The sequence below is a fragment of the Pinus tabuliformis genome, chromosome 3_2 (genome assembly GCF_031772625.1).
Source record: "Pinus tabuliformis cultivar Carrire ecotype Pingquan chromosome 3_2, CPIR1, whole genome shotgun sequence".
NCBI lineage: Eukaryota > Viridiplantae > Streptophyta > Pinopsida > Pinales > Pinaceae > Pinus > Pinus tabuliformis.
This window is the reverse complement of record NC_142302.1, coordinates 1,035,723,664-1,035,738,674: the sequence shown is the minus strand read 5'-3', so window position 1 is coordinate 1,035,738,674 and position 15,011 is coordinate 1,035,723,664. Positions and strand designations below refer to the sequence as shown.

At 41.4% G+C, this 15,011-nt stretch overlaps 2 pseudogenes; both read right to left on the bottom strand.

Moving 5' to 3' along the window:
• Positions 1-7,846: 7,846 nt before the first annotated feature.
• LOC149184130 (hexokinase-2 pseudogene) lies at positions 7,847-9,710 on the bottom strand (annotated as a pseudogene).
• A 3,113-nt stretch (positions 9,711-12,823) lies between these two features.
• LOC149184129 (hexokinase-2 pseudogene) lies at positions 12,824-14,687 on the bottom strand (annotated as a pseudogene).
• Between the last annotated feature and the right edge of the window lie 324 nt (positions 14,688-15,011).

Below are 15,011 nucleotides of genomic sequence, written 5' to 3'. Positions count from 1 at the left end.
TTTGCTGCCAATGGGTTTCCTTCTAGCCGGCAACTCCACCAGATCCCAAGCCTCATTTTTGTGCAAAGATGCCATTTCATCAACCATGGCCTCTTTCCAGAGTTTTACATCCTCTGAATCTACTGCTTCCTTCACAGTTCTGGGATCATCCTCAGTAATAGATAAAGAAAAATTTGAACAGAAAGCAGATGGACCATACCTTTCAGGCTGCCTTCTTTCCCGAACTGATATTCTCACAACCGGAGTTTGTGGCTCTTCATATTCTGATTCCTCCTCTGCTGTAGAGTTTGATTCTTCCTCCTTTAGCTCAAACTCTATCTTCTCAGGTTCCTTTCATTGGACTTCATGTTTAATAACATCTTTCACCTCTCTGAACACCACATCTCGACTGTACACAACCTTCCGTGTGACTGGGTTCCAAAGCTTATAACCCTTTAAACCATCCTTATACCCAATAAAGATGCACTTTTCAGATTTACTATCCAACTTGGTTCGTTTCTCCTTTGGAACATGTATATATGCATCACATCCAAATAACCTTAGATGTGAAAGAGAGGGTTTCTTACCAGTCCATACCTCTTGTGGAGTCTTATCCTCCAACGCTGATGAAGGTGACATGTTGACCAGGTAACATGCAGTATCCACCGCCTCTGCCCAGAATTCCTGTCCCAACCCAACACCACTGAGCATGCTTCTTACCGTTTCCATCAACGTCTTATTCATTCTTTTTGCAACTCCATTTTGCCGAGGTGTATATGGAGTAGTCTTCTACCGTGCTATACCACACTTCTTACAGAATTCTTCAAATTCCTTACTGCAAAACTCTCCATTGTTATCTGTCCTCAACACCTTTATCTTCTTCTCTGACTGGTTTTCCACCAGAGCCTTAAGTTCTTTAAACTTGTCAAAGACTTCAGATTTCTTCTTAAGGAAATATATCCATGTATTCCTTAAGAAGTCATCTATAAATGATACATAGTACACAGACTTACCCAGTGATGGAACCTTCACAGGTCCAAACACATCACTATGCACAAGTTCTAATATCTGTTTCGCCCTCTTACTACCAGAGGGGAAACTCACCCGATTCTGCTTCCCATATACACAATTTTCACAGAAATCAAAATCCAGAGAGCTATTACTCATACCTTCTACCATACCTTTACCATGAAGTATCTGAAGGCCCTTCTCTCTAATATGTCCAAGCCTTTGATGCCACAGCATGGTCCTCTCTTCAGAGACGACTAGATTTTCTGCTCCACTTTCAGGGACCACAAAACTGTTGCACCCATCAACAACAGTGCTACCTTGCAGCTTGTACAGAGTTCCAGTCCGAACTCCCCGCATCAATACCAGTGCTCCCCGAACCATCTTGCAGGTATCCTTCTCGAACACTACTTTTACACTTGCATCATCCAGCTTGCTTACATAAATCAGATTTCTGGCCAATGCAGGAATATGTAGAACACCCGGAAGTTTTCTAATCCTTCCACCTTGCAACTTCAACTTTACTTTTCCATGACCAATGATTCTAGCCTTCCTGTCATCCCCCAAAAAGACATCACCACCATCATATTTCTCATGCTCGCAGAACCACTCTTTATGGGGAGTGAAGTGAAAGGATGCACCTAAGTCAATCAACCATGCCTCATGATCTACATGTGTACTTGAAGAAGCCATGTACACATCCCCACCTTCATCTGAGGTGGTTTTTGCCTCTATAGAAGGAACATCATCAGATCCCTTTCCTTTATCAGGAGCTTTTGATTTACAATCTTTTTTGAAGTGCCCTTCCTTTCCACATTTCTAGCACACCACCTTTACAGGGTTTCCTGGAGATTTAGATCTCCCTCTAGATTTAGATCTCCCACTCGATGACTTATTTTTTTTTCTGTTCTAGGACTGTCCTCGTACAGACAAGGCATCACCATTCTGGCTCTCCATATTTTTTCGTCTCATCTCCTCCGTCAGCAAGGATGAGACTATTTCATCAAAATGCAACGCAATTGCATTTCTACCTATTGCAATAACCAGACTATCCCATGAATCTGGTAGAGAACACAACAAACTGATGCACTTATCTTCATCTAAATTTTTAATATCAACAGATGCTAACTGAATTACCACAGCATTAAACGCATTCAAATGCTCTGTCATCGAGTCTCCATCTTTCATCTTCAGGTTATACAGCTTTTTCCGCAGGAACAGTTTATTCACCAGAGACTTAGATTGGTACAAAGTCCGTAAGTTTTCCTACAAAGCCTTTGTCGTAGCTTCCCCTGATACATTCAACAATACTAAATCTGAGACACATAATCGTATTGTGCTCTTTGCTTTCCGATCCAACTTCTTCCATTCTTCATCAGTCACTCCCGTTGGTTTAGTACCTGGATCTACCGCGATCCGCTAATCTTTATCCACCAATAGATCCTCCATCTTGAGTTTCCACAACTCAAAACTCTGACCATTAAATTTCTCGATCTTTATCTTTCCACCACTCACCATCTTCTTTCACCACCAGAATCAATCTCGCAGATCTCCCACTGAACAGGGTCTACCACAGGCCCAAGCAAAAACCCTCAGCAACAAAGGCATCCCCTTGAAGCCAAAAACATCTCTGATACCAAATGTAGGTTTTAACCCAGCACAGAAATTACCTACATATGAATTCTAAAACACAGAAAAATAAAGAATGCGAGAGCATAACACATAAAACACATATACACAGAGATTTTCCCACTGGATCCCAAAACCGGGACTACCAGCTTGATTTTTCATTATGTTCCTTTCAATGTTACAATACATATTTATACATGCCAAAGCATCCAATACCATGGACCAAAAACCATTGCGTCCAATACCATGGACCGAAAACCATCGCGTCTGTTAGCCTCTTGTTGCAACAGGTGTTCATTTTTCATGATTGACATTTTTACATGCCAAATATGTCATACTTTGCAGGCTACAGTGTTCCATATTTCCAGAAAATGCCATGAGAAGGTGCTGGTCCAAATGCCACTATTGTTTTCCAATTTTGAGGAGTTGTTCCATTTTTGAAGAGTTTTCAGTTAAGGGAAGGCCAAACAGCTTAATCTTGGCCTCCCTAGGTTTCAATTTCTTGTTTTAGAATATAGAGAATGATATCTGTCCAAACAGTTTAATCTTCGCAGATCTGTAGATAGGTAGAGAATCAAAGGAGCCCAACTGCTTAATCTGGGCCCCTGGCAGAAATAAGTGTAGATTTAGATAGGAAGGCATTCAAAAGAAAAATTGTAAAGCTGGGTCTGCAAGTCTAAGTGCACCCAAACCAAAAAGAAGAAAAAATGTTAGGAAAGTAGGCTGGGTAGGTAGATGTGAGGTTGCAGAATGATGATTTATGATCAATTTTGTGTTTCAAAGTGTTATATATTTTCAGATCACAGTCATGATGCAGTTTTCATCTGGAGGAGCTCAAGCTGGACATAACTAACTCCCCCTTCTTCTTATTCCCCAAATTACTTACTAATTTCCCCAAAGAGGTCAAGATCTGCTTGATTCCTCTTAGTTTCATCATTCTCCATATCAGTTGCCTTGGTAAAGATCTGCTTTACTCAAGGATGGTCCATTCTCCCTCTATGAGTCATTTTTCCCAAAATAGCCTAAGGTCCTTTACCTTAGCGCTTTCTTGTCATCTCCATATTAACTCCTGACTGTATTATATAGCTCCCTATCTCTTTCCCCTTCCCCTACTAAAACTATGTATATAAATCCCCAAAAATATTAAATATCCCCTCCCTGGCACTATAGCCATATTTCTTCTAAGTCTGGGAAATAACAGCCCATCTAGGACTGTTATTAACCCTTCCGTGTCCTGGAGTTACTCTGACACCTGGTCAGAATAACAACCATTACCCCTTTACCCTGTAAATTCTCATATTCTCACCCCTCCGTAGTCATTTTTCCAAAGGTTATTGTATAAAATTCTTATTAAACAGTAAACTGTTTTTCCCCCGCTCAAAACTAACACCAAAAACCCACATTTCCTAAGTTTTTACCCCCCCCGCCGCGCTATATCAAAATTCGAATATTCCCGCGCCCCGTCCTTCCCGCCAGCCGTCAGATCTAGCCCGCCCGAGATCTACAGTGGGCGGGCCTTTTCCCACTCCAACACGCCGAAGGTTAGCGTCCGGGAGATGGGCGGTATTCCCGCCGTACTCCCGCCACGCGTCACCTCCCCGGCCGTGGCGGAGCCCCCTCTGACAAAACCGCTTGTGCCCAAAGGCGGTGCGCCCAAAACCGCTTACCACCTTCCGCCCAGTGACGTCATCTGCCTGCGTCAGCCTCCTGCCCAGTCACCCTTGCCACGTCACTGCCACCGTGTCCCTCTACCGTACTGCCACATCACCTCCGTACATGCTGACGTCATCTGCCACGTCATCCGCCATACTAGGTCCCACCCGCTGACGTCATCATCAATTTTGGCGCGAAAGGCGAAATCGCAACTCTGGAAGCCCGGATTCAGATTCTGAGGCAGTTTTTGATGCGCGATTAGCGCCTAGCGCTAATCTAATCGCGCATCGCTAAGAAAAAGGGGCCAAAATGGTAGCTCCCCTCGTCGCTCAGCCTCTAGCATAGCCTGGAAATCGCAAAATAACAGGTTTTCTTCGCACAAGCTCAGAAAAGGAGTAAAAAACCATTCTAAAGGAAACAGAGGGCCGAACAACGGGCATTAAATTTTGATTTAACACATAGCACATCAAGCGGCCTGTTTCATTTGTCAAAGAGTATCAGAGGAAGAAGAAGACGTCAAAGAGTATCAGTTAAGATTTTTAGGGGCTCGAAGCAGCTGAAAATTAATGAGCCCCCCAGAAAGTCAAATCAAGCGGTGTACGCCCATCCCTGCTCTCAAATCACAGCTAAATGCCTTTAATGCCGCCGAGCAGCAATGGACCAAAGCCCATGCTCAGTTATTGCAGGAGCACTGCATCAAGCCACCAAGGAAAATGCATTTACTCAGTTTTGATACGGCGACCCTCAACGCAGCCCGAGATATTTTCGTGCATTTATTTCTAATAGGATTAGGTCAAAATAATCATTTCTTTCAAACCTATTTAGGTCAAGTTGTAATAAACAATTTTGGAGAGTTTTCCCTATTTATACCGCCCTCTGTATTGTTTTAAGGGTTGGTCGATTGATAATTTTCACTAGAGACTCGCACTGTATACCTGAGTTGTTTCTATAATCAAAGATTGCTGAAAGTTCGGAGAACAGACTGTTTGATGTGTTGTTAATGGTTTCTGGAGACTGAATGATGGAATTCTTGTGCTGCAATATGAACCAATAAGTGCCTCTTACCTCTGTTTTCATTTATCACCATCTAAATAGCAGAAAGAAAGATTAGTTTAGAATTTGTTTGACTACACTCTAGGCTCAATTTCTGTTGTTTCTTTATGTTTTCATCTGAACTGAATTGGTAATGAATATGAATTCCTTCTGGCTCATATTTACCCTAATTCGCCTGTGTTTGACAGTTATCTAGGGATTCTTTACTGCCCCTAGATAGAGTTCTTTCACCTCCCTCCGCTAAGCTGGACGAGAGATTCTTAACTGCCTCTCATTCCTTAGCATTCAGTCCATCTTTTATACCTGAAACATTGTTTCATGCGCAACTATCTTGCTCCATTTTCCTCTCTTGTGACCAAGAAAACGCACCAGCAGTCTGACTCCTCGACTCCATGCCCAATGGTTTGAAATTAACCAGACTATGCTTTGCCTCTCTACTTGAAGACATCAATCTTCCCACCAAAATCAAAACAAAAACCCTTTAAACTCAATACCTAGCCTAAAATCATCTTCAACAAAGCTAAATCAAAAAGAGAGAGCCCTCTCTGATTATAGGTGGGCTAAAACCTGCAATCCAAAGTTGGTCTGTGGTTACCTCGGCTGTATCCTTTACTCCAACCTGGGGACAACCTGAGTGATAACAACGTCCAAAAAACATGTGTGAAAATCATGCACAAAACCACAGGTGGGTCCGCCCAACCTAACATAGGGTCCAAAACCAAAAATTTCCCGGGGCGCTGCCTTGGACCCCATAAAGTGGGGTTACGGGTGCCCTTCAAAACCCCTGTTAACTACGTGGAGAGAATATAACACAACCCCAACATCCTTATTACTTTTCTCATGATTGTCCTACCACCGTCCATTTACATCAATGGACCCAACCAACCAATCCAACTGATTATCATACTCTTTCCTTCAACTGCCCTTATACATGCACTAAGCTTCATCTGGGCCTTACATCACCTGTTGGGTTTCATTCAACTCTTCTTGATATCCAATAACTTCCTTTTTCATTTAGCTTTGAGAATGCTTTTCAACTTACAATACTTTTCCCTTTTACTTGATAATTCCTTGTCAATACTTGATTCTTTTGTTAGCATTTGACCTTTTCAAAATGAATTATTGTCAACACTAGATTGTAAATAGATGCTCATATTTGCTTCTCAGGTCCCTTTGATGTTGATTTGAAAAAAGTCCCTTCTGATGATATAAATCTGATTTGAAATAGGTCTATTACTGATAAATGTTGATTTTGTTTGAAACAGGTCCCTACTATAGTACAACTGCTTGATATTAAACCATTGCATGGTTTGTTGATTTATTATTAATCTCCCCCCTTGTTGATCTTAAGAATTGTCCTCAAGTCTTTAAGTTTTTTAAGGATGATCCTGTTAGCGCTTGAGATTTCACCTCAGGCTGAAAAGGTAAACCTTCAAGGCTACATCAAACCATTTCACCTCGTAGCTAGCCCTACGAGGTATGAGAAGGCTCTCTCGGGTCAGATTCGATAGATCTTTCAATATGATTAAGCTGACCAATGAAGAATAAGGATTTTAGGCTAGTAAATTGATAGGGGGTTTGATTTAATGATTTTTGGGGTTTTTTGATGGAATGACGGGGCTTTTCTGGGCTGCATGGGGAAAATCACAGCTTCAAACAGAGAAATATAATGACTACACAGGTATCAACTGAGGCAAGGTAGGCATGCAATTTAACACCAAATCTGGTTTCAAACGGGATGGCAAGACTGGTGAGGAGTTAAGGAGGGCAGACAATAACTCTGAATCCTCCTTAAACAGTAGAAAACATCGAATGCAAACAAACTTATAGGAGGAGCATATAATATTATGAATTCCTACCTAATCACTTCATTTGTTCAGCTTGAAAGGGTCATGAAATGAAATGGAATATAACTGATTACATATGAGACAAAGGGAAAAACTTATGCTAAATCAACATACCACATGAATCTCAGCAAACAGAGCTGTGAAATTCCATTAAATTCTCTGCAGAAAACTGTACATTACAAAGCTCTCTGCTTCTCCAGCAGCTCCCAGCGCTCAGAAAAAACTCTACTCTCTTCACTCACTCTCCTCAAATGAATTTTTAATACATTCAATAAAAAAGCTGCCCAGGCAAAACAAATTGACCCCAAAAATCCTCTGCGCTGTTACAATTACAATTACAAAAATTAGAAATGGGCGTTTCTTCTATGCTAAACATAGAACAGCATTTCCCTGAAATCCTCTAATGACTGACACATGGGGCGCAAATCCAGTTTGAAACATTAATTAAAATCTGGGGAAATAGGAATCGAATCCTATTCTGTTGTTCTGGCACCGTGGGAATAGCGCTCATGAGCCAGCTGTCATTATATTATTTCGGCCAACAAAATTTCCGTATGTCAATGCTGGTTCTAAGTTATCTCTGTGTTGAGACACGTTCACCCTTTCCCAATCTTCATTAATGGAAACGGAACAGAATTCGGATCATTGGTTTGTATGTCTGTCGTTTTAGAAACACATCATTTGAATATCATGACAAAAATTCTGAAGTTTCCTGCTAAACGAGCAGCACGTACTGCTACAATGTTGCATAGTTCGACTACAAGTTTTCGTGTCCTCAAAGGAATGTGTGATATCCCAAATACATTCGTCAAGGTACATTCAACTACGTTAAGGTCACATGAGGTGTCTTGGTGCATAGCAGATATATTCGGGGTAGATAAGACATGTGGTTCTCTCAGTCTGGATGGAATGTTATCTCCAAATAAAGCAGCATCTTCAGCCAATTTCAGCAATAATCTTCTTACAATCTTTCCCAAATACATTCCCGAGATCAGCTTTTCAAAGATATGATCGCCAGGATTTATACTTTCAGCATCAAGAGCTTTATCAAATTCCATTACTGGGAGATGAGAAGACCAAAAGTTCCCCCACTCATATAGCCAGATTTTGGAAGATGGCCTTGACATTTCGGGATTGCATCTGCACGTTCCACATAACAGGCATTTGTACCAGTGCCCAATATAACAGCAGCCATAACATCCTCATCCCGATATCGTCCTCCAGCCAATGTCCTCACTGTATCATTAACCAGGGCAGAGACATGCATGTCCAGACCTTGTCTTTTCAAGGCCTCCTTTAAGGCTACCACCACATCCTTGCCAACCATTTCGGAGACAGAAAATCCTTTGCTCCATTTGATTAGTGTGCCAGAGGCAATTGCTGTTTGATGCACTGGGAAAGAGAAAGTGAAACCGAGCTCCCTTTGTCGGCCAGGTTCTAGAAAGAAGTTTTTGCCTTCACTTGCGACAAATTTTGCTAGTTCTGAAGCAATGTAATCAAACAATTCCCTTTCTGTTCCAACCATAAAATTTGTAGGAATAGTAACTTCTGTAAATTCTTTATCAATTACTCGTCCTTCCTCGCCACCCAATTGAACATGTAACACCCGGAAATTGGTTCCCCCGAGATCCAAAGCATAGAAAAGGCCTTTCTCATCCCTCGAGCAATTTGCAAGTCACAAAGTGATTTGAATGAGTTTGGGCCGGTTCTGTAAATTCCAGCTCGAGTGGTCGGGCGCAGGGTTGGAGTGGCCGCGCTGGTGTAAAAAACTGCACTGCCTTTGCAATGGGAAACCCGCTAGCATCGTTTTTCTGTCCCATTTCACCTTGTACAGTGACTATGCTGACAAGTTGAGGAATATCTTCTCCATCAAGAACCAATCTTCGTATATCAATAAGCTAGATTGAGAGGGATGTCAATGCAGCACCAACAGACATTCTGTGTACATCCAATGACCATACCAACTTAGTTTGTCGAAATGCTTCCAGGAAAACTCCTCGCTTCCTTGCCTCTTCAAGTACTTTGGCAACCCTTGCCTTTTGGCCAAACCACCATAATTCTACATTTAGAACATCTGCATCAAACATCTAGCAGAGACAAGATGGCATTACATGAGCCAAGGGCATAGCGTTGTAAAACTTCCTTCTGATCAATAAGTGAACATTTCCTGCCATGATCGCTCAATAATGAAACTAATTTTTGATGAGAACCACATGGAGGATTTCCAAATGCTGGCCCATTCTGAATCTTCAGTAGTGCTAGATCTATTGCAGCTCTTGCATCTTCAATACTGTTGTGACCATTTTCAGATTGTTGAATCTCTCTGTTCAAAAGCTTTTTTGCAATGATTCGTAAAGCCGGCTTAACATGTGTGCCACGGGGATGTTTGTACAAGAGGGCTGTATCTATTACAAGATTGTGAATAACCTTCAATGCTAAAAGGTCGTTCTCTAATGAATGCCCAACAAGAACAGTTTCTCTGGAAACCAGGTTCAGAAATTCTTCCTGAATATCTTGAATTGTGGTTGTAACTGTGGTCATAATTTCACCCGTTATCCCTTTTGCTGCATGTCAGATTTGGAACCCAAGAAGTCGACCCAACAACATTACATGAAATGTTTACAGTTTCAATTCGGTCATCACCTTTGCTATGGTTTCCAACAAACTTGGATATATTATGTTGACCATGGTATCTAAGATCTCATCTTGATAGGATGAAGAACCACCAGAAACAATACTTTCGTTATTTCTCAGAGCAAAGTGTAAGCAAGGCGCTTCAAAACAAAGGCCTTTGCAGCACTGTATCTTAAGTATAGCACGGCGTTGATCATCATTCAGATCCATTGAAAATCTGACATATGAAACTGCAGGGTCCTGACTAAGGATTGCTCCACTGTCAAATCTAGGAGGCTGCAAGTCAACTATGAGTTGCCTGCGATGATCATTGCGATTGTTTTTGACAAAGAGCTGTAGCAAAGTGAACATCATAGCACTGTTCTGGAAATAGACCTCTGTCTTTCTGCCATTGTTACAGCGTGAGAAATATTTCAAAAGATAGGTCAAAATAATGTCCATTTTCCGCTTGGGTTCTATCAATGCCTGAAGACATGGACCAATCAACTCCTTGTTGTAAGATAATTCATTTATGACAATTTCCAAAACAGGTGTTCGGGATCTCCAGTGAGATTTCTCCACATAGCCTTTTGCCTCTGATTGCTGATGATATTTCAAATTGTGCTTGTGCAGGGATAGGAGCGTTGAAGTTTGCTGCGGCCTTTTGAAGAGCTGGAGAACAAATTATATAATCTAAACAGCACATTTAAATGATTTCTTCTTCAAAACCCTGTTTTGAAGAAGAATCAATCTCATGTTGAGACGGAGTCTAACATCGGCTCCATTTGGGATGGCAGCTGCAGCTTCCTGGAGGTGCCAAGAACCGCAGAACTTTGGAAGAGCAGACCGTGCCTCCACCCATTGGGCAATGGAGTCATCATCAACAAATCAACACAGCTGAAGACTTATTTTCACACTGAAACTGAACTCAAACAAACTTCAAGCAAACTAAAACAAGATGCTGCCCTTATAGCTGCTTATTTATGTACAAAACCTACTCTAATCTGCTGTACAAATAATAGATCAGGTAATGCTAAAATGCCATATTAACCACTCAATTAAACCTGACAATGAAGCCGCTTGAGAATGCTGCCACGAAGTCACAAATGCAATTGCTGGCAGCCCTTCATGCACATACTGAGCCTGGTCACCGAGAAGACAGCCCGATCGGTCAATCAAGCTGAAAAATGTGTCCATGTAGGCCGCAATAGGATCACGGACACCGGCCTCTGTTGGCTGCCCCAACTCTACAATGCATATTTCCAGCTGCACATTGTCGATGTGTACTTCTATAGGCAAATCTGTTATTGCTTGTTTCGATGGAGGAAGGATTTCCAAGAACTTTTTAGGGTCTTGGAAATCATAAGAGTAGATCTGCTCATCGAGATATTGAATCTCATTTTCAACTCTTTCAACCACTAATTCATAAAATCTAATTTTGCCTTCAAGATGAAGCTTCGGAGATTTCACACATTGAAGGAAAATACTGAAAAATTCTTCATTAATTTCAATATCCGCTAACATCTCTCTAACTCCATCTAGAACTTCACAAAGTGCAGGGTCTGCCACATACCCTACCATTGCATGAACATATCAACAGGCACTGGAATGTCTGGATCAAGTTGGAGTCGCCAGGTGAATGATTCAGCCTGCATATGTATCTGATCGCTGTCCACCATCAGCATCAGATCTGAATTTGATACATGTACTGGGGTAAAATACAATCGAAGTGCTATGTTCACAAATCCCACGGAGATAGACTGAAGCACCGTTTATCTACTTGCGCTGATGTAAAACAAGAGCGTTTTCGAAGGCTTCTGGCGTAACTTCAGGCTCCGTCTAAGACTTATGAAACAAACACATCAACCCACAAACAAGTTTGTTCTCCCCAGTATGGTCGCCAATATGTTAGCGCTTGAGATTTCACCTCAGGCTGAAAAGGTAAACCTTCAAGGCTACATCAAACCATTTCACCTCGTAGCTAGCCCTACGAGGTATGAGAAGGCTCTCTCGGGTCAGATTCGATAGATCTTTCAATATGATTAAGCTGACCAATGAAGAATAAGGATTTTAGGCTAGTAAATTGATAGGGGGTTTGATTTAATGATTTTTGGGGTTTTTTGATGGAATGACGGGGCTTTTCTGGGCTGCATGGGGAAAATCACAGCTTCAAACAGAGAAATATAATGACTACACAGGTATCAACTGAGGCAAGGTAGGCATGCAATTTAACACCAAATCTGGTTTCAAACGGGATGGCAAGACTGGTGAGGAGTTAAGGAGGGCAGACAATAACTCTGAATCCTCCTTAAACAGTAGAAAACATCGAATGCAAACAAACTTATAGGAGGAGCATATAATATTATGAATTCCTACCTAATCACTTCATTTGTTCAGCTTGAAAGGGTCATGAAATGAAATGGAATATAACTGATTACATATGAGACAAAGGGAAAAACTTATGCTAAATCAACATACCACATGAATCTCAGCAAACAGAGCTGTGAAATTCCATTAAATTCTCTGCAGAAAACTGTACATTACAAAGCTCTCTGCTTCTCCAGCAGCTCCCAGCGCTCAGAAAAAACTCTACTCTCTTCACTCACTCTCCTCAAATGAATTTTTAATACATTCAATAAAAAAGCTGCCCAGGCAAAACAAATTGACCCCAAAAATCCTCTGCGCTGTTACAATTACAATTACAAAAATTAGAAATGGGCGTTTCTTCTATGCTAAACATAGAACAGCATTTCCCTGAAATCCTCTAATGACTGACACATGGGGCGCAAATCCAGTTTGAAACATTAATTAAAATCTGGGGAAATAGGAATCGAATCCTATTCTGTTGTTCTGGCACCGTGGGAATAGCGCTCATGAGCCAGCTGTCATTATATTATTTCGGCCAACAAAATTTCCGTATGTCAATGCTGGTTCTAAGTTATCTCTGTGTTGAGACACGTTCACCCTTTCCCAATCTTCATTAATGGAAACGGAACAGAATTCGGATCATTGGTTTGTATGTCTGTCGTTTTAGAAACACATCATTTGAATATCATGACAAAAATTCTGAAGTTTCCTGCTAAACGAGCAGCACGTACTGCTACAATGTTGCATAGTTCGACTACAAGTTTTCGTGTCCTCAAAGGAATGTGTGATATCCCAAATACATTCGTCAAGGTACATTCAACTACGTTAAGGTCACATGAGGTGTCTTGGTGCATAGCAGATATATTCGGGGTAGATAAGACATGTGGTTCTCTCAGTCTGGATGGAATGTTATCTCCAAATAAAGCAGCATCTTCAGCCAATTTCAGCAATAATCTTCTTACAATCTTTCCCAAATACATTCCCGAGATCAGCTTTTCAAAGATATGATCGCCAGGATTTATACTTTCAGCATCAAGAGCTTTATCAAATTCCATTACTGGGAGATGAGAAGACCAAAAGTTCCCCCACTCATATAGCCAGATTTTGGAAGATGGCCTTGACATTTCGGGATTGCATCTGCACGTTCCACATAACAGGCATTTGTACCAGTGCCCAATATAACAGCAGCCATAACATCCTCATCCCGATATCGTCCTCCAGCCAATGTCCTCACTGTATCATTAACCAGGGCAGAGACATGCATGTCCAGACCTTGTCTTTTCAAGGCCTCCTTTAAGGCTACCACCACATCCTTGCCAACCATTTCGGAGACAGAAAATCCTTTGCTCCATTTGATTAGTGTGCCAGAGGCAATTGCTGTTTGATGCACTGGGAAAGAGAAAGTGAAACCGAGCTCCCTTTGTCGGCCAGGTTCTAGAAAGAAGTTTTTGCCTTCACTTGCGACAAATTTTGCTAGTTCTGAAGCAATGTAATCAAACAATTCCCTTTCTGTTCCAACCATAAAATTTGTAGGAATAGTAACTTCTGTAAATTCTTTATCAATTACTCGTCCTTCCTCGCCACCCAATTGAACATGTAACACCCGGAAATTGGTTCCCCCGAGATCCAAAGCATAGAAAAGGCCTTTCTCATCCCTCGAGCAATTTGCAAGTCACAAAGTGATTTGAATGAGTTTGGGCCGGTTCTGTAAATTCCAGCTCGAGTGGTCGGGCGCAGGGTTGGAGTGGCCGCGCTGGTGTAAAAAACTGCACTGCCTTTGCAATGGGAAACCCGCTAGCATCGTTTTTCTGTCCCATTTCACCTTGTACAGTGACTATGCTGACAAGTTGAGGAATATCTTCTCCATCAAGAACCAATCTTCGTATATCAATAAGCTAGATTGAGAGGGATGTCAATGCAGCACCAACAGACATTCTGTGTACATCCAATGACCATACCAACTTAGTTTGTCGAAATGCTTCCAGGAAAACTCCTCGCTTCCTTGCCTCTTCAAGTACTTTGGCAACCCTTGCCTTTTGGCCAAACCACCATAATTCTACATTTAGAACATCTGCATCAAACATCTAGCAGAGACAAGATGGCATTACATGAGCCAAGGGCATAGCGTTGTAAAACTTCCTTCTGATCAATAAGTGAACATTTCCTGCCATGATCGCTCAATAATGAAACTAATTTTTGATGAGAACCACATGGAGGATTTCCAAATGCTGGCCCATTCTGAATCTTCAGTAGTGCTAGATCTATTGCAGCTCTTGCATCTTCAATACTGTTGTGACCATTTTCAGATTGTTGAATCTCTCTGTTCAAAAGCTTTTTTGCAATGATTCGTAAAGCCGGCTTAACATGTGTGCCACGGGGATGTTTGTACAAGAGGGCTGTATCTATTACAAGATTGTGAATAACCTTCAATGCTAAAAGGTCGTTCTCTAATGAATGCCCAACAAGAACAGTTTCTCTGGAAACCAGGTTCAGAAATTCTTCCTGAATATCTTGAATTGTGGTTGTAACTGTGGTCATAATTTCACCCGTTATCCCTTTTGCTGCATGTCAGATTTGGAACCCAAGAAGTCGACCCAACAACATTACATGAAATGTTTACAGTTTCAATTCGGTCATCACCTTTGCTATGGTTTCCAACAAACTTGGATATATTATGTTGACCATGGTATCTAAGATCTCATCTTGATAGGATGAAGAACCACCAGAAACAATACTTTCGTTATTTCTCAGAGCAAAGTGTAAGCAAGGCGCTTCAAAACAAAGGCCTTTGCAGCACTGTATCTTAAGTATAGCACGGCGTTGATCATCATTCAGATCCATTGAAAATCTGACATATGAAAC